The 19022-nt window shown below is 47.9% G+C and overlaps 1 protein-coding gene across 2 annotated transcripts in view; it reads left to right on the forward strand.

Moving 5' to 3' along the window:
• The first annotated feature begins 4895 nt into the window (after window positions 1-4895).
• Window positions 4896-19022, forward strand: part of Sema5b (semaphorin 5B) — a 117754-nt gene continuing 103627 nt past the window's right edge. The window contains exon 1 of one of the 2 annotated variants that reach the window (XR_007594949.1): window positions 4896-5399. The gene's annotated coding sequence lies outside the window, so the exon portion shown is untranslated. The remainder of the gene's footprint in view (window positions 5400-19022) is intronic. The other variant, XM_050159889.1, reaches the window with a different exon arrangement.

Below are 19022 nucleotides of genomic sequence, written 5' to 3' on the forward strand. Positions count from 1 at the left end.
CAGTGGAGTCTCAGGGAAGCCCTCATCTGATGCTAGGTGCTGCTCAGGGTAAGTGGGGGCACTCAGCAGGCATTCCTGGAGAGCAGTGGTTCTCCTTCCCAATGCTGCGACCCTCTGATACAGTTCTTCATGTTGTGTCCCCAACCGTAAGATTATTTTCATTGCTACTTCATAACTGTAATTTTGCTACTGTTAGAAACCGTAATGTAAATATCTGTGTTTGACAGAGGTTTCTGTCCTGTCTGGTCCAGCAGCTATTCAGTCCCGAAGAAAAACACAGAGGCCTACATTAATTATAAGCTGGTTGGCCTATTAGCTCAGGATTTCTTATTAACTAACTCTGACATCTTAAATTAACCCATAATTCTTGTCTGTGTTAGCCATGTGACTTAGTACCTTTAATCAGTGAGGCATTCCAGTCTTGCTTCCTCTGTGTCTGGGTGACCACAGCAGACTGAGCCTTTCCTCTTCCCAGAATTCTTCTATTCTTGTTGCCCCACCTATACTGCCTGGCTACTACTCACCAATTAGCACTTTATTAAACCAATACAAGTGACAAATCTTTATAGGGTACAAGACCATTGGCCCACCATATGTGTTTTCTAGTAATCTTAGGTGAACCCTATGAAAGGGTCATCTGGACCCCAAAGGGTAGCAACCCACAAGTTGGGAACCATTTCTGTAGAGGGAGGAACAGCAGTTAGTTATATTTTGTGTGAGAAGGGAGCTGCAGGCATGAGCCTGAGTGTTAGCAACACAGAGATGATGTTTATAGACAGGTGACGAGAAAGATCAGCTCCAGTGCGCCTGTCTCCTTCATATGCACATGAAGGTCAAAGAGACAGCAGATAGAAGACGCCTTTATAAACTATAAAGTGCTATGCACATTGCAAGAACAAATTATGACCATGGCCAAGGGCATCATATAGAGCAAGACTGAAAGAAGTATGGGCAAATGAAGGGAGCATCGTGGAATCCTGTGAACCCAAGAACCCAGTTATCAACCCTTTCATCTTAGCCACAAGGCACTGAGGTCCAGGAGGACATAAAAGGCGTGTTCAAGGTCACCCAGCTCCTCAATGACCTAGCCACCCTGGAGCCAAGGAGGCTGAACTGCTGCCGTCATGCTGTTTCCACCACACTACGCACCTGCTCACGTTTACTGCCTCAGCTCTCTCGGAATCTGTTAACCAGGACCAAGTAATTCTTCAAACACAAATCTAATTATATCGCCTTGCGCTTTTACACATGCTATTTCCTCCGCCTGGAATACTCTGCTTCCTCCCACTTCTCAGTCTGGCAAATTCCTGCCCTATCTTTCATTCCCAGTTAGAATGGCCCTTTTCAGGGAAGATGTCCTTAGCTTGCCTGGTAGAGCCAGGCATTGGCCCTCTCAGTGCCAGCCGAGCCCTTGTCCTGTGGTTTCTCTTGCATTGACTAGACTTTAACCTTCTTCCCGGCCTGCCTGGGAGGGTCTTCCTATGAACTCTGCACCTCGCATAGTGAGTGGCACTTAAATTTAGGGGGAAGGAAGAAAGGAAGGAAGGAAGGAAGATCCCTCGTGGTGGTTGAGGACAATGGCAGAGCTGTCATTTAGTGACACTTCAGTTCCTCTGACCTGAGTGTGTTTTTGGTTCACAAAGTGACAGTGACTTCTGAGATGGGAATTTGCTTTTTTTTTTTCCCCTTTGTCATCCCACAGCACAACGAGTAGGCAATCCTGGGACCAGGAAACTATTTGGACGTTATAAGTGATCACTGCTTTTTTTTTTGTTTTCAATTTTCTTTCTCCTATCAGTATATTGCCGGCTGTTGTTTGCCTTTTGCTGTAAGACAAGATTTGTGCTAGTGCTAAGGCTATGCACAGGCATTTACACACACACACACACACACACCACATACACACACACATAAGGCATGTGGGTGATACACAAGCACCCACAAAATGTGTCTCTTGGGAGAAGCTGCACTATATTCTTTTTCAGAGAGAGTTCCATCACCCAGGAGGGAGGAAAGGGGACAGCCTTGTCCTCCCCTCAGCTCTGTCACCCATGAACCTGAAAATGTGAACTCTTCAGTCTTTTAGAATCTCAGTGCTAGGTAACACTGGAATTTCCCCATCAAGAGTGAACGCTAAGACTCAGGTCACCCCCTGTGTTCACAGCTCTTTGACTTGTTTGTTTGGGATAATTCGGTATTAATTACTGTATTTACATTCAGCTTAATTAACAGTGTTTGAGTAGGTGGAGGATGGCTCCTATCAGAGGTGATTATCGCAGAGGTGAGTGCAAAGGTCTAAGGAAGTGGCAGGAGCTGCCGATGATGGGACCAAGACTTGGGATTTTGTTCCAAGTAAATAATTCTAAGATTCTCTCCAGGCTGGGTTTGCCAAACACTAGGGAATGCCTGGAGTAGGTGGTGAGGCAGGCTCATGAGGAAACTAGCCCTTCTTTAGTGTCCAGCTTCTGGAACTCTCTGATATTGAGAGCCCTTGAGTAATCACTGATAATCAATACAACACAGTAAGATGCAATTAGGATTAATTAGCTCAGGGTTGCACGCAGGCTTGCTCCCCACCCTGTGCCTCCGAGCGTCTCTCCTTTGCTCTTCCTTGAAGAGGATGGTTTCCTTTCCTGTTTTCCCAGACACGGGTGTCATCTCTTCTCTTCCTGCCCCAGACATAGGTGTCATCTCTTCTTTCCCTGTGCCACCCACACCCAGCTCATTCATAAGATGTAGATGGAAAGCTAGGAGGGAATTAGGGATGACAGTGGGAAGAGAGAAGGCTGGTGAGAGGCTGTGTGAAGGACAGAGGCTTTGAATTCTTTTAAGAGAGAGTTGTGGCGCACAGAACCATCCAGAAGGCATCTGTGTACTCTCTCCTAGTCAAACAGATGAGAGGTTCCCTTCATTCCATGCAGTTTATGAAACTAATTTTTTTTATTTTAATCAAAATATATTTCTAGGGGCTGGAGCGATGGCTCAGCAGTTAAGAGCCCTTGATGTTCTTGCAGAGGAGCTGAGTATGGTTCCCAGCACCCACATCAGGTGACTCGCAACTGTCTCTAACTCCAGCTTGGCGATCCATGTCTCCATGGGTACCTGAATACACAGGGCATACACTCACACAGACACACAAACATACATATAAAATAAAACCAGGTCTTAAAAAGAGATATTTTATGTCCCACGTACTTGTATCTTTTCAATGGCAGAAACAATGCTCTAGGGCAGTGGTTGATCCTAACGCTGTGACCCTTTAATACACCTCTTCATGTTGTGGTGTCCCCCAACCATAAAATTATCCTCATTGCTGCTTCATAACTGTAATTTTGCTACTGTTATGAATCATGATGCAAATATCTGTGTTTTCTGGTGGCCTTAGGTGACCCCTGTGAAAGGGTTGCTTGACCCCAAAGAGGGTAGAGACCCACAGGTTCAGAACCACTGCTCTGGAGACTGAGAGTGTGTGGGAGGGTTGGGGCAGCGCTTACAGCATGGAAAAGGTCCAGATTGGGCACCAGGAGAACTGACCACTCGCCCTCCCCGGAGATTCTGCCAAGTGGCTTCCACTGCTGACCTTTTTGTCTTCGGTGAGGTCTGATCTGTGTTCCACCGCATTGCTTCTTCTGAGCTGATCGCTGCATTAGACCTGTCTCTGCCCAGGCGATGCTCTCTCCCCTCCCCTTCTTTGCATCTCTCTCTGGGCCCAGAATAGGCTTTATCTTTGCGAGTTCCTCTTTATTCAGCACATTATGAGTTTCGGCATTTCTGTTGCCCTAGAAAGTCTTTATCTCTGCGATCTGGCACCGGTTCCCATTTCACAGCACCTCACAAAGGGCTTTCTTAGAGCACACCCTTTCTGTTCCATCACCCTGGGGATGCTGGGCGGGGTACTTCCCGAGATTCCCGCTGCCTCCATCCTTAGGCTTTATCCAGGGCTTCCTTTACCCAGCATTTTGTGACATGAAGTGCTTCATCCGGAGTTTATTCTAGTCCTCCAAGGCATTCCAGAAAGTCTTCTAATGTTTTTATTTCCCCAAAGTATTATTATTTCGCGGTCCTCTCTGATTCTCTCTTAGAAGCACACTTCTCTTGTTTTTAATTTTTCTGGTCCTTTGTCTTTCCCACTGTTTCACTTCCTTAGGTCACCTTATTTGATAATTAAAGTACCCTTTTTGTTCAGCAGAGGGCTCCCTTTCCATCCGTGCTTGCAGCGGTGGCAGCTAGGGCTTGAGGCTTGCTCTCCACGACTTTCCCTGCCGACTTCCAGCCACCAGAAACACTAGATCGCTGAAACTTGGAAACAATCCCACCCCGCTTGGCGAGGTTGCGCTAAGGGTCTCTCTGCTGTGGAGATTACTCCGCCCCTCGTGGGTTCGTGCAACCCATGGACACCTTCCCAGTGTCCCTGAGGCAATTTCACTCCCCAGATCCGCTGCTGTTTCTTCTTTTTAAGGTTCGGTAGGGTGCACGTCACCAACTCCAGTTTACAGCTGAGGAAACTGAGGCTTGAAGAGGCTCTCCCAAGGTCGTGTAGCGTGTGAGGCTAACCAACAACTCTCCAGTTCTGGCTTTTCGGTCCTACTCAGCAACCTAACATCTGTTACTGGAGTTCATTACAAATCTACCGGTTTTGGTACGCGGTCCTTTTCTCATTCAAATTTCAATCCACAGGCAGGAAAATGTTTTTCCCTAGCTAAAAGGGCTGGAAAATTGAGGAGCCCTATGTGTGTGTGTGGGGGCGGGGGTTCTCAGGCTACAAGTTGGTGTTGGTTTGAGATGGGTGGCAGAGCACGGTAAAGGTAGACAAAAGATGGCAAGGGCTCAGAGACCTAGGACTGAGGCAGCTTCTGTCCACCCTTCCTGGTACCACGGAGATCTGGGGCCCGAGCCCTGCTAGGGGGAAATGGGGGTGCAGGGCGCCCCCTCGCGCTCTCCCGAGCTCCTCGGGGCTGGCGGGTGAAGCTCTCGCAGTGGCAGGTCCTCTCCATCCCCCTCCTCCTTTTCTCTCCCGCTCCCCTCCTTCTCTCTTCTGGCTTCCAACTCCTCCCCCACCGCTTTCCCCCCTCCCCTCTGCTCCCTCGCTCTCCTCCTCCCGGTTCTCTCAGGCGCGCGGGGTCTGGAGCTAGTTGGAGCGCGGGGGTTGGTGCTGGAGCCCAGCTCCGCCGAGCCCGGTGGGTCGGCGGCGCATCCAGCGGCTGTTGGAGCAGCCGGAGTGCAGCGGGCCCAACCGGAGTCGGGGACTGCAACGAATCGCTGAGCCCTTAACTGGAATCCTTCCTGTTCGGCCGCCCCATTCCCAGACGGGCCGCCAGCGCTCGGGTTCGTCACCGTGGTCTGCACCGCTCGGAGCCCAGGGCCGCGGGGAACCCCGCACCTGCGCGTGCTGCGGGGAGGTGAGTCCGGAACCTCCCGGCGCTTTTCCCTCGCCGGCTGGGGCTTCAAGTTGCAAACTTCAGCAACTAGGGTGGGTTGAGGGGTGGGAGTCCGGGGCCGCTGGTAAGTTGGAGGCAGGTTGGAAAGGCTGCAGGGGGCAGGAGAGCAGGTTCCTGGGCTTCAGCGCTGTCCAGGGCCACCTCAGCTGGGGCGCCTTTGGTGCTGCTGCACTCCTGCCACCCATCCTGCTCCGGGTTCTCGCTCTGCTGGGCTGCAACAGTGGCGGAGACCCAGAGCCTCGGCCTGAGGTGTGTGTGGGGGGTGGGAGACCGACGACGGAATGCCTGGGACAGGGGCGCGGAGACTGGGCCGAGATGGAGGCTCAGCAGAGGGCGGGCGGGTAAACCTGGCAAAGGGAGAGTGAGGGAGGCGAGGCGCGTGGGAACGCGTGGCCGGCTCAGAGTGTGAAATCTCCCGCGCAGGGACGTCCCCGCGCTACCGCCACTAACTCGGCCCTCACCGGACCCCCCCCCCATAGGATTCCAGCCTTGACTGGGTCCTATGTAGCCCAAGGCCCTGGATGGAGAAGCCCGGGGACCCTCGCTCCCGCCTTGGCCAGTGAAGTGGGTGCGGCGGCGGGAACCCGGGACTAGAGGAGCGATTTCTTGATTTATTTTTCTCATGGTAATTTGTCTTTGTGATTGGGGCTGCCCATTCACTTTCTGCTCACGTCGTGCGGGAGATCCAGCGCGGAGGGAGGGAGCAGGGGGCGCTTGGGCACAGTGAGGGATGCGGACTGGAAGGGGGATACGGGGACCCGAATCGGGCGGGAGCGGAGGTAGAAGTAGCAGGAAACCGGCAGAGAAAGAAAGCGAGGCTGGAGAGTATCGGCCAGACACTGTGCGTTTCCGTTGCCTGCCTCAAACTTTAAAGAACCAGACGACCACCTGAAGCGCCAATTTCACCCCTCCTGGTCCCCTTTCCCAAGCCTGGTTCTAAGTCGTCTCGCCCTGCTTGCGCCAGACAAGAGTGGGCCTTGTGTTTGGATCCAAAGCGGTGGCCTCGGGATCTTGCCCTCGGGCCTGCGGTCCTCTCCAGGTTTTCGGTGGGAGAGGAAGAGAACCCGCAGAGCTCATCTGGGCAGCCCACCTTCGTGGGCCGCGCATTCTTCATCAACCAAATAGGACTAGGGTGCTTGAAGTTTACCTGTGTCTAGAACCTACAAGATCCTACTTTCTCTGGCCCCAACTCCGTTCTGTTTCCTCCGCCCTTCTCTCTTCTCCCATTGCCCTCCCCCACCGTGTACCAACTTCCATCTTCCCCATCCTCACCGCCCCCAGGCTTTTTAGCCCACCCTTTCCAATCTTCTTAACCCTTCTCGCCTTTTTCTTGGCATTTATAAGTGGCTTCCCTTCTTCCGGAGCCCACGACCTTGAGGAAGAGGCAGAGGAGAACTCGACTTTAAAATGGTATCTAGTTAGTACGAGTGGGGGGATGGTGACGAGGGGAGCAAAATAAAAGGCTTGGGGGGTGGGGGTGGGAAACACCCTGACTCAAATCGAGCTTCTTCCAAGTGCAGGGGGACGAAGGATAGAATGAGAGTAAAATGGGGGCGGGGGTTGTGTCTGAACAGCGAGAACCTTCTGACCTTTATAGGAGGAAAGAACACCTGTACTGTAACAAATCATGCAAGGTATGTGTACCAGGTAGAGTGTGCGTGTGTCCCTTCTGCTTATCACCAGCTACCACCACCAGTTTGGGAAGGAATGGCAGATCTTTCATCTCTATATCTCCTTCAATGCAAGCCTCAGGCATTTTTAAAGCACCTATGGTGTGCAACACTCAGTACTAGGTGCTGATAAAACAAACCAACAAGTCACGAGCATGCCTTGGGCTCGTGAATTCTGTCCAGTGAGACTTGGTGCCCAGGGACGGACATAGGCTCTCCTAGGAGAAGAAGACTCCTGGGGACAGGATTAGGGCTCTTCCTCACAGCTCTCTGTATACAAGGAGGGTTCTGTGGGTAAGAGCCTGATGGGAGGTGTTCCCTTATTTCAAGAGCCAGACTAAAAGGCAGAGAAACTGAGAGGCCATCTGATTCTTCTTTCACATTGGGATTGGAAGAATCCTGACTTGAAAGTCCTTCCGTCTACTGCTTCTTTTCTTCTTCTTCTTCTTCTTCTTCTTCTTCTTCTTCTTCTTCTTCTTCTTCTTCTTCTTCTTCTTCTTCTTCTTCTTCTTCTTCCTCCTCCTCCTCCTCTTCCTCCTCCTCCTCTTCTTCTCCTTCTTCTCCTCCTCCTCTCCTCCTCCTTTTCTTCTTCATTTTTTAAAAAAAATTGGTTAGTCTTAAATTTTCTTTTAGATTTATTTTACTTTGTTTGTATGAGTGTTTTACCTTCATGCATGTATGTGTGTGCCTGTTGGGTCCCCTGGAACTAAGATTATAAATGGTTGAGGATGCTGGTAATTGAATCCAGGTTCTCTGCCCTTAACCCCTGAGCCATCTCTCCAGCACCCCTCCCAGACCCTTTGAGACAAGATCTTAGTAACCTAGGCTGACCTCCTCTCGTACTCCTCCTGCCTCGGCCTCCTGATTGTTGGGATTATAGATATGAGTCCACATGACTGGCTTCATCTCTCACTACTTACCAAGGTTAAAAGATGGGGAAAAGTTCAGAGATTGGTGTTGGGGAGATCAGAAACTCAGACCCTGCAGAATGTAAGGCAGGTAGCAACATGCTGATCAGGCAGGCGATTAGAATAGATTGGTCCAAGGACAACTGGATGTTTAAGTCAAACTGTTTCAATGAAATAATCCAAACAAACCCAACTTATAACTTTGGAGCTATTTGACTCTATATCTACAGGTCAAAAAGAAAAATTTGCCAGACGGTGGAGGAGCATGCCTATAATTCCAGCACTTGGGAGGCAGAGGCAGGTGGATTTCTGTGAGTTCGAGGCCAGCCTGGTCTACAAGAGCTAGTTCCAGGACAGGCTCCAAAGCTACAGTGAAACCCTGTCTCAAAAAACCAAAAGAAAAAAATTAAGATTCCAAGATATGAGAGTATCTGCTCTGGAAGGGCTTGCTATTATGTTTCTCTGTACCTTGGGGGTCCACTGGAATAGTTCTTAGCCTGCTCTAATTTGGATCCCAGCTTCCTCTTGCTTTCAAGGCCTATAACCAATCTTCTGAGATAATTCCTAGGTCAGGGACTCTGAGCACTGTGCACCCATTGTCGCAGTTCCAGATATGGAGCTGAGGCTTGGACTCAAGCTCCTGTCAATCTTCCCACTGTAATCTAGCAGATGTAAACTAATTGTATACTTTACTGGGGAAAAATAACTATGGCGTTTCCCCCACTTTCTAATATAGAAAAACCTTCAGAAGTATGAAGAGGGAAAGCTGGAAATTCACGTTAATTCTTCAGGACTCCAAGGAATAGCCAGAAAACCTTGAGCCCCGGGTATGGTTCTCAAAGAGGGGAGGGAGTCCCTAGAAGAAGTGGGGAGAATGCTAGCCTTTGTAGAAAGTCACACTAACAAGGCTGAAGAAAGGTTGCTCTGTGGAGTGTGTGAATTTGGAAAGAAAATGGTATTTGTCTAGTTCTTTGGTACTTTGACTGTAAAACTCCTATCCTTGGGTCAGTTCTCCTTCTATCCCATAGGGGCTCAATTAGATACTACAGTCAACCAATTCACTGCTTTCACTGAGGTCTGAGGTGAGAGAATTGACATAGAAGATGAGAGATCAAAGTTTGTGACCAGAAGCCATCTTCTATATATACTTCCTCCAAGGACCCAGAGCCAAAGTCTAAAATCTACCACTCACGCCTGCCTCAGTAGCCACATGGGTCTCATGATCCTCAAATGTTGATTTCACTGTTGTCTGGGTACAGGGCAACAGAAGAAGAGAAGTAGGCAATACACTCCACTTCTCTAATTACCTGCCACCCACCCTGTGCCAGGCACTGTGCTGGGAGCTGCAGATACAATAGTGAGCAAGTCTTGTCTTTGGTCACCCTTGTGGGTGTGAATCAGCATCCCCAGGAGAACACCGTTACCTACATTGCCTCGATGTCGGTGCTAGGATTTACTGTGTCTGTGCTTCCTCCCTGTACATTTGTCTAGGTGACCTGACATCTAAAGTCAACTTGTCTGAGGGATTTGGGAGCCCGGGGTTTCAAATGAGAAGGCTAGGATTCCACTTTCTCAGCTGATACTACAATTCCTTCCAGTGACTTCAGACTTGTTCTTAATTTGTCGTGTGACTGGGCATCTCCCTTCTACCTGGGATGTGGACAAAGGCAGAGCCAGGCCTCTGGCGATGGCAGCTGTTGGAAGGGGATATTGGCTGGTAATGTACACTTCAGGGTTTGAATGTCCCTGCTCCTGGCAACATCTCTGTCTTATCCAGCCACCCGATCAGTGCTTCCATTTCTTATGACATGTGGGATGGATGTGTGCACGGTAGTTACCTCTATAGAAGGAGTTTTCTTTGAATTTGCTGTTTTCCATTTGAGTTCAATCATCACTTAGGATGGTCTTGCATTTCTGATCGTGTTTAACTTACTTGGTTTTCAATGCATGACAAGATCCCAAAGTGCGTGTCTTAGCTAACATGGATTCATTGAATAGACAGAGCAGAGCTCTCTTTTAGCTTGTATGGGCAGCGCCTATTTTAGAAGCATAAGGCTACTCTTTCCAAACCTCCCTCTCTGTGGCTGGGGTTTGATGACATCTGCTCAGCTGAGGGTCTTTGTGTCATTCTCCGCATCGGACAGATTTCCTTCGCGGGCTCTTCTGAGGAAACCTTCCTTCAACCAGTTTGCTTGCTAGAAAGTGGCAGCCTGAGACGTTCCAACTGGACGCAGAGTTCTGGAAGGAATGGGAGAGAAGGAAGCTGTGTGCTCCGTGCCTCTGCCATGCCCCTTCTCTTCCCTTCTGCTTTGGTGTCTTTGTCTTCCTGAGCTGAGAGAGGAAAGCCAGACCATGAAGAGCACACACTTTAATCTTGACAAGAAATTATTGGAGTTGATGACTTGAAAGTGGGGGGAAAGGATGGTAATTTCCCGTCCTCTTTGCTACTGGGTGTCCTAGAGAAAGGAGGAGGGATCCAGGGCCAGGGACAGCATATGAGTATTTGATCTTGAGTTGAGAACTCACAATTGGTCCATGTCTAGTTCTCCACTGTTTGGATTGAAACTGGGGGATTGAGGATTCTACCTGGCCTTCCCAGAGTGCATGGACAGAAGGTTTCGATCTGCATATGCTGAGTCCCGCCATGAGCTGCCTCATTGATCTGGCTTTAATAAGGACGACTTAATCAGACTCGCACATAGAACTCGCTTGAATTTGAAGCCCTGTCGATAGCATCGGAATATCTTTGCATCTGAACCAGCGCTTCTCTGGCTGACTAGCGTCTTTTGTGATGGGAAAGGTTGGTTCTTGGAGGACAGCTAGTAACCATCTGTTCCACCCATCCCCTGAGGATCAAATGAGAAGAGATAGGTTTCAAATAGTGAGGAGGCTGGGTTAGCACTGGGGGCGCTCTCTGAGTTGTCTGCAAAACTATCAGATTCCGCCTTTAGAAAAAGGCCATCTCTGGCATTTCAGTCACCAGTTTTGAACAGAGACTGCTGTTGCTTCTTGACCTCCCAGGGGTCCTGCCTTGACTCTTTCAGATTCTTTGTGGGGGATGTTTTCCTTAGGCCAGTTTCTAATCTCCCCACCCCCTCACACTCCGTTGGTAACTCACCTGACAGCCAGTCTCTAACTTCACAGAAAGCAAGCATTCTCCTTTAAACCTCAGCCTAAGCTGAAAGTCCCATGAAACTGAGTGTGCAGTTGAGGTGTGGGGTATGTGTGTGTGTGCACACTTGCATATGTGCGGTGTGAGTGTGTGTGTGTGTGTGTGTGTGTGTGTGTATGTGATGAACACATGTGAAGTACATTGCATGGCAATGCACTATGGTTTTGACCGCTAGATTTATTGTTTTGTAGATTTAGTTTTTGTAGCTTCTTCCTTCCCTAGAGCTGACATGCGGCCACCAAAGGGACAACTTCACAGAAACTGCTTGTGGAATGGCAACGAAGGCCCATATCCCCTTTCCAGCCCAGCTGTCTACCTGAGCCAGACCCCGTCCCCCCCCACCCCCCCTTACTGTTGTGGTGACTTTCCTAAGGGCCCTTCTGGATCCAAGCTGCAGGGAGAACAAAAGAGCTGCAGTTGGTTCTTGATTATTCAGGAATGGATGGATCCTGTGCTCAAAGCGCAGCAACCAGAGGCCTCTTCCTCTTCTTCGGTGTCTTCAGTAATTCTATATCTGGAGCTAGAAGCTGGGAGATCTTATCAGTTAGTACCAACCTTTGTTTCTAGTGTCCTGTCCCTTCTTCTCTTTCTCTAAGGCACCTGGAGGAGACAAGGAGCCTCCGAGAGGCCTCATCCGCCTAAAGCAGACTACTTTCAGGGGCCACAAATTTGCTCTGCTGACTGGCAGAGTATGTTTCTGCCCAAAAGCAGGGCAGAAGAGGAAAATACCACTGGAGCCATGCTCTGGTAGATACCCCAGAATCCTGGCATCTTCTCATCCTGCCAGCTTTTGTTGAGCTTGTAGTTTGTTTTCGGAGTCAGTTGGTACGCTGGGTCTCATCAGGATCTGTAAGCACACTGCAGTGTCCCTGAGCAAAAGCCCCCAAACCGGCCAAGACCTGATGAGTGCCTCTGCTGATCACCCAAGACGGAAGGTAATTTTCTTGCATAAGGCAGGTGCTTTAGGCTGTAGCTCTCGAGAGGCTTGGCGTGCTAGGTCCAGGGGACAGAAGGCTGTATACCACTGCATCCTGGGAGCACAGACTTGGTCCACTGCCTCCTGGGAGCACTGGCTTGGGCCAGGCTAGTGTTGAACTCGCCAGTTCCTATAAGAGCCACCTGGGGAGCTTTGGATATAAATGTAACGGGGGTAGGAAGATGGATCGGTGGTAAGAATGTTTATTTCACAAGACTGACCATCGGAGTTCAATCCCCAGAATCCATATAAAAATCCAGTGGCTGTGAGGCGTATCTTTAACCCCTGCACTCTTACTGCAAGCTGAGAGCTGGAGACAGGAGACTCACCTGGACGTTCATGGGCCAGCTGGCTTTCAGTATGCTGTGCAGTGGTAGACACTGAGAACCAGCTACTGAGAGCTGTCCTCTGACCTACACACACACACACACACACTATAGCATGTGCGTGCATACACTCACATATACACACACAGTAAAGCAGAATGTGTAACTGAGCATGCTAGCACATGCCTTTAATTCCAACACTAGGGAGGCAGAAGCAGGTGAATCTCCAAGTTCGAGGGGCAGCCTTTCGCTGTCCAAAGAACTGATTACTGTAGGCAGAGACTGGTGTTCGTTTTCCAGCCACCCAGACCTGAAATAATCACACAGAAACTGTATCAATTAAAACACTGTTTGGCCAATAGCTTAAACTCTTTATTAAGTAACTCTTACATCTTAAATTAACCCATTTCTATTAATCTAAATATTATCACAAGGCTGTGGCCTGTGTGTAGGTGTCTCTCTCCTTCGGCAGCTATATGGTGTCTCTTTGACTCTGCCTTCTTTTTTTCCTCTATCTCTGTTTGGAATTCCTGCCTTGCCCTATTCTGCGCTGCCATAGGTCCAAAGCTGTTTCTTTATTAACAATGGTAATAAAACACATTCACAGCATACAGAGGAGAATCAGAGTACAGACCAGCCAAGGCTATATGGTGAGACCCTGTCTCAAAACAAAACAAAAATCTGAAATATATATATATACATATATGTGTGTAATATATTTTATATATAAGACAATGTATATGAAAATGATAATTATACATGACTGTTCTATCCTATACCTCAATTAAGTTAGAATTAAGTACAGCCTGGGCATTGGGGTGTGTGTGTGTGTGTGTGTGTGTCTCCCATACGCAGTCCTGGTTGGGAGCCACTGACCTAAATCTTTCCTAGATTCCACCTGGCCTCACGCCAAAGGCATGCAGCGTTTCTTCGCCCTGGCTCTTCTAAACGGTCCACTTCTTTTTCATCAGCACCAGCTCCTGGCATTCAGTCCTGGCCACTGCTTATGTTCCTGTATTCTGAATTTAATGACTTTTTATTACAAACTGATTATAGGAGCTCTTCTTAATATAATTTTTGGCCATTTTTTTCTTGGAAAGCATTTATAAAAATAACACATCTAGCCAACACATTAGCATATTTTCTGTAGAGTGGTATGTACTCAACTGTGGTCATATGTCTGGGATGTTTTGCATCCAGCTCTTTTCACTTAACAACATATTGTGATAATTTTCCCACCTCTTATTTGTTTTTTTTTTTTTAAATGGACTTCTTAATGGCTGCCTGTATTTCATCATATAGATGCACCATAGTTTATTTAGCAAATGCTCTGTGGTTGGACATTTAGACTGTAAGCCATTTTTCACCATTATAAATAATGCTGCAGTGAACATCCTTGGACATAAATCTTCAGGCTATTGATGATTATTTCCTCAGAACAGATTTCCTGAAGTGGAATATTTATGCTCTTTTTAACATGGTCCATTAAGACCATTTCTGACTGATTTCCTATAGCAGTAATAAGTTCTTGAATTCAGAGCTAAAAAAGCCAAGCTTTTCAGTGAATTCTGGGGCTGCAGAATGACCGCTTTGCCCTTCCTGACATGGAATCAAACTCCCTTGACCGCTAGATTCTTCTAGGTTCACTCTCCAGATCAATTTTATATAACGCTCCCTTGGCCTTTAGACTCAGTGTCTTCTACCTCTTACCTTTCACCTTCTCAGCCCTTGCTCGTCTACCTCTGACCCTTGAACTCTGCACTCAGAGCCTTGATGCACTTATTCTATAATAGCCACTATCATTTATTGAGCTGTTCCTATGTATCAGGCAGGGCGCTAAACATTTTAAATGCATTGTCTCCTTTCACACTCATGTGCCCTATGTACAGATATTATTTTTATCTCCACTTTCCACATGAGGAAATTGAAACCTTGGAAGATAAAACAATTTGGCCAAGGTTACACAGCCAATAAGATGGGATTTAGACCCAGAATCTTCATGCTTAATGACTGCATATACATTTCTTCAGTCTTTTTGGCTTGTGATCTCAACAGTAAATGTTCCGCCAACATCCTATGGGTATATATTGTGCCTTTCTATAGCAGAAGAGGGGAAGCTGCTCACATATGAATGGCAGAAGAGTAGGTGTGTTAGATATTCTTTCCTTTATTCATTTGTGTTTTTGACACAGTCTCACTTTTTACTTCAGGCTGACCTTGAACTTCTGATCCTCTTGTTTCTGCCTCTGTAGTGCTAGGATTGTAGGCGTACATCTCAACTCCCTTCCTGTTTACTTCCTGGATTACGTCCTTGTTCCCTCTTCCCGAAGAGGAGTCTGCACTAGGAAACACTCTTTACCTCCTCACCAACCACTGCCAAGTTCCCAGCATACCTTGTAGCGGAGCAGGTCCAAGTATGACACATCTCTGTTACAGCTTCTCCAGCAAGTTGGGAGGAGTGGGCTGCCACTTTCTCAGGGTGGGTTGTCAAGCTGCCAGGGAAGTATGCTTTGGTGTTATGGAGGAGAGGAGGCCTCATTTTGTTGGAAGTCAAATATTGCTTCACGTACAAGATTGGGTATATTCTTATATCCTTACATCTGTAACATGTCATTGCTGAGAAGGCTGCAAAGGGGTAACCACGTCTGTCTATTCTGATTGCATCCTGGCTATGACCAAGCACCAGGTGGAAACGTGACACAAAGCTCAGATGAAAGAGAACATATCGAATGGTTTCTCCACGAAAAGGACTGACATGTCAAGAGACCTCTCTTGGGCTGTAGGGAATCTGATTTGGGGATTCCAAAAGGGAAGCTGCTTTGTGGCAAGCGAGCTTCCAGAAAATGAAGCTTCCCATTTTGAGCCAGGATTTGTATAAGACTGGAGTAATTGAGCTTATCAAATTTGTTGATGACAAGGCCATAATGGGCAGCTTCTATAAAAGACAGAATAAAGATTCAAAAATGATCTCAACAGACTGGAATGCTGGGTTTAAACTAACAGAATGAAATTTAACAGGGGCAGATGGAAAGTCGCATTTAGATCACAGAAATTAATTACTGAAGTTCTTGAGGGGGCTGGGAGTGGGGGCAGACCTGATTTGGCTGGGAGCCTGAAAAGCAGATCTGAGGGGTTTGATGCTGCACAGACTTCAAAGGAACCCCACAAGGTGATTAGATCGCGCAAAACAGCACCATCTTAAATGTCACAAAGAGAGGAGAGAGGCAAGACCTGGGGCGTGTTCTCCCTGGTCATCTGGGATCATCTCTGGACTTGGATTCTCAAGGAGACCTCAACCAAGTCAAGGGTGGTGAGTGGAAAGCACTTGGCATGAGGAGGGTGTTGGAACACTCAGCCGTGGAAGCATGCGTAATAGCAGCGACTGTGCAAAGAGACGGGGAAATACCTGTGGTCGCTATCATGGTGGCCGACTAAGGAAGGAGTCGGTGTGCACTAGGAGAGAATATAGAGCTCTTCAGCCTGGGGGAAGCAGAGGACTGTGGAATGGAGAAGTTCCAGAACTCAGGATTTCTAGAAGGCACCAGATGGCTTCAGTGAGGTAACTGTCTATTCAGTGAAGTGGTATTCCCTCTGTATGCTGTGAATATCATTGGTTAATAAAGCAACTGCTTTAGGCCTATAGCAGAGCTATAGGGGATCAGAGTTAGGTGGGGAAAACAAAACGGAATCCTGGGAGAAAGAAGGCGGAGTACAGGAGAAGCCAGAGACAGACACCGGAACTTTAGCCACAGACACAGGGTGATACACAGATTAATAGAAATGGGTTAAATTAATATGTAAGAGTTAGCCAATAAGAAGCTAGAGCTAATGGGCCAAGAAGTGATTTAAATAATACATTTTCTGTATAATTATTTTGGGGCTAAGTGGCCAGGAACAAACAAGCGGCCCCTCCTCCAACAAATTCTCTTCCTACTATAATTCAGTTCTGCCTGGGGAGCTCCCATCCTGGAGACAGATGATGGCCCAGCCCCAGGCTGGAGCATTCAGTTCCCTTCTGTTACCTTCTGAATCAGCAGTTTCTGTCACCTAGCTCTTTAAACCTCCAGGACCTTGTACTTCTTGCTGGGGTTGGAGGCACTGCTTTGGATCTTGCTCCTTCTGTTGCTGGATGCTGGTGACACTTATTTGGAACTCCTGCAACTGGTTGTTAGGGGAGCTGGGGAGAGCCTTGGAATGAGTGTAAACTGAAGGGTTGAGACAGACAGGTTCAAGGCAGGGTGACTATTTTTTGGCAGTGGGTTTTATACAAATTCTTAGCCCCCTCCCCTGGCCCACACTTAATGATTAAGGATGATGGGTTTAACAGAAGATGACAGGATGCGGTCAGCTTCCCACTACTATAACACCTCAGATAGTCATAAACACCAAAGATCTGTTTTGGTTCATTGTTTCTGAGGTTTCAGCCCATGACTGGTTGGATCGCTGCATTTGAGCCTACAATACGGCAATATATGTTGGCAGCAGTATAAGACCAAACCATTTATCTCACAGCCAGGACATGAGAAAGGAAAAAGGAAGAGGCCAGGGTTTCACAGTCCCTTTCATGGGCATACCCACAATGGCCCAAAAACCTAAGCTCCATCTTTTAAAGAGTCCGTCACTTGTCAGTAGTGCCATGCTGGGGAACAAGACTCTAATGCATGAGCCTCTTGGGGACCTTGCAGATCCGAACTCTATCTGTGCCTCTCGTGGATTCTCACCATTGGAATCAGATCAGGCTGGAAGGTTTTCTCCCCATCGGCATCGTAATTGCCCGTCCATATGAGTGATCCTGGAATCCTGCAAAGAGAAGCCTTGGGCATGGGCTCCCCTACTCCCCTCACAGCCCACACTAGTGTGGGGCTCCCTCAAGTTGGATTCATTAACTTCTTTTTACTTTGAGGTGAGAGGCCTTGTGCACACCAGACAAGTGTTCTCTCACAGAACTTTATCTGCAGCCTCTTGACTCTAAGGTACCAACTCCCAGCTCTGAATAGAGAGAGCCAGGGCTGCAATCCTCATCCCGTATGCCCCCAAGTGCTCCTGGGAGCACCAGCAGCTTCCTCCTCCTAGCTCACGAAATCTCATCTGAGTCTTGACCTCTTGTCCTCAGTCCACAGTTCAATCTGCTAAAGCCAACTAGGAAAAGCCTTGAGGGTAAAACGTCTATCTCATGGTGGCCTCTAAGCTTCAATAGGTAAGAAGCCTACATTGATGACATGCCAGGCAGGAAGAAGAATGGTCCTTTCTTGAAGTTATTAAAAGGTGTGAATCTTGAGCCCTTCAGAAATAGAAAGCTTGTTTTTCCTAATACACACAAGGTATTTGGTTTATTATGTATTTATTTATTTGCGATAACCCCTAGTAGAAAGCTCCCGTCTGTTTCTCTCCCTATGAGCTGCCTGCTGTCTCCATGAGCTTGCTCCTAGCAAGTTCAGGCCCTCTGTCTCCTCCCCTCTTCCAAACAACTTTAATCCTCTGATGTGTGTCTTTATATCTGGATACACGACTCTGAGATTTCCCCCATCACCCAAGGCTTTGAGACAAGATTGGGGATATTAGAGTTCTGAGGGTGGGGGTAGCGGTGGGGCTGACCAGTCCAGTTACCACACCTTCTGTTAGGGTAACTTCAGTTTTGATCAGATGCTTTGAGCAGTCATGCTGTTTTTTTTTTGGTTTTTTTTTTTTTGGTTGGCCTTACAGTCAACCATCGAACACTTCTAGGTCCTTTTAATGTAAACTGTTACAGCTCCATCTTCCTGATTTTGTCGTGATGATTCAGGAGCTTGCTAGGCACAGGAGCTTGCTAGGCCTGCCCTGGCAAAGTTCTATCAGCAGGTGGACCACACAGCAGGTAAGTGCTGTCTCATAGGCTGAGAAGTTGGAAGTCCAATACGGGCGGGGTTGGTGCCCTTGGAGGGATGTGATAGAGGATTTTACTGGTGCTGCTGGTATTGACTGGCAGTCTTGAGTGTTTCTTCACTTATAGATTTAATCTATTTCTGCCTTCGTCTCCACTTGTGGCATCTGTCTCCAGATTCCCCTCTACATAAGGACACCATTCACAATGGGTGAGGGGTTCACGCTTCTCCTGAATGACTCCCTCTAATTCGATCTGCAAGAACCCTATTTCCAAATACAGTTCTATTCTGAGATATCGGGGGACTCAGATATTGATAGGTGATTTTGTGGGGGACATGATTCACCCTGTGAGTGTGTTGTAGCTTTTTGGTGTCCTGGTAGGGACTTTGCGTTTTTTCCCTAAATCGTATTCTCTAGTTAAGTTCCATCTATCTCTCCAGCTGATTGGAATCTTGCTGGCCGTGTTTCTGGCATCCAATATCTCTGCTGTTGCTCCTGGCTTGCACTGCTTCCTGTGTGTTGATCCAAGAGACTGATAAGACATTGAAGTAGGTTGGAGCCCTACAGCAGGCCTCCTTGTTCCTTCCAAGGCCACTTGGGAAGCACTCCCAGGGTATGATCGTGCAGCAGGGACACGTTTTTGCCAACTTCCCACCTTCCAGCTTCCTTG

This window comes from Alexandromys fortis, unplaced genomic scaffold (genome assembly GCF_014885135.2).
Source record: "Alexandromys fortis isolate MF-2015 unplaced genomic scaffold, M_Fortis_MF-2015_v1.1 scaffold_119, whole genome shotgun sequence".
Classification (NCBI taxonomy): Eukaryota; Metazoa; Chordata; class Mammalia; order Rodentia; family Cricetidae; genus Alexandromys; species Alexandromys fortis.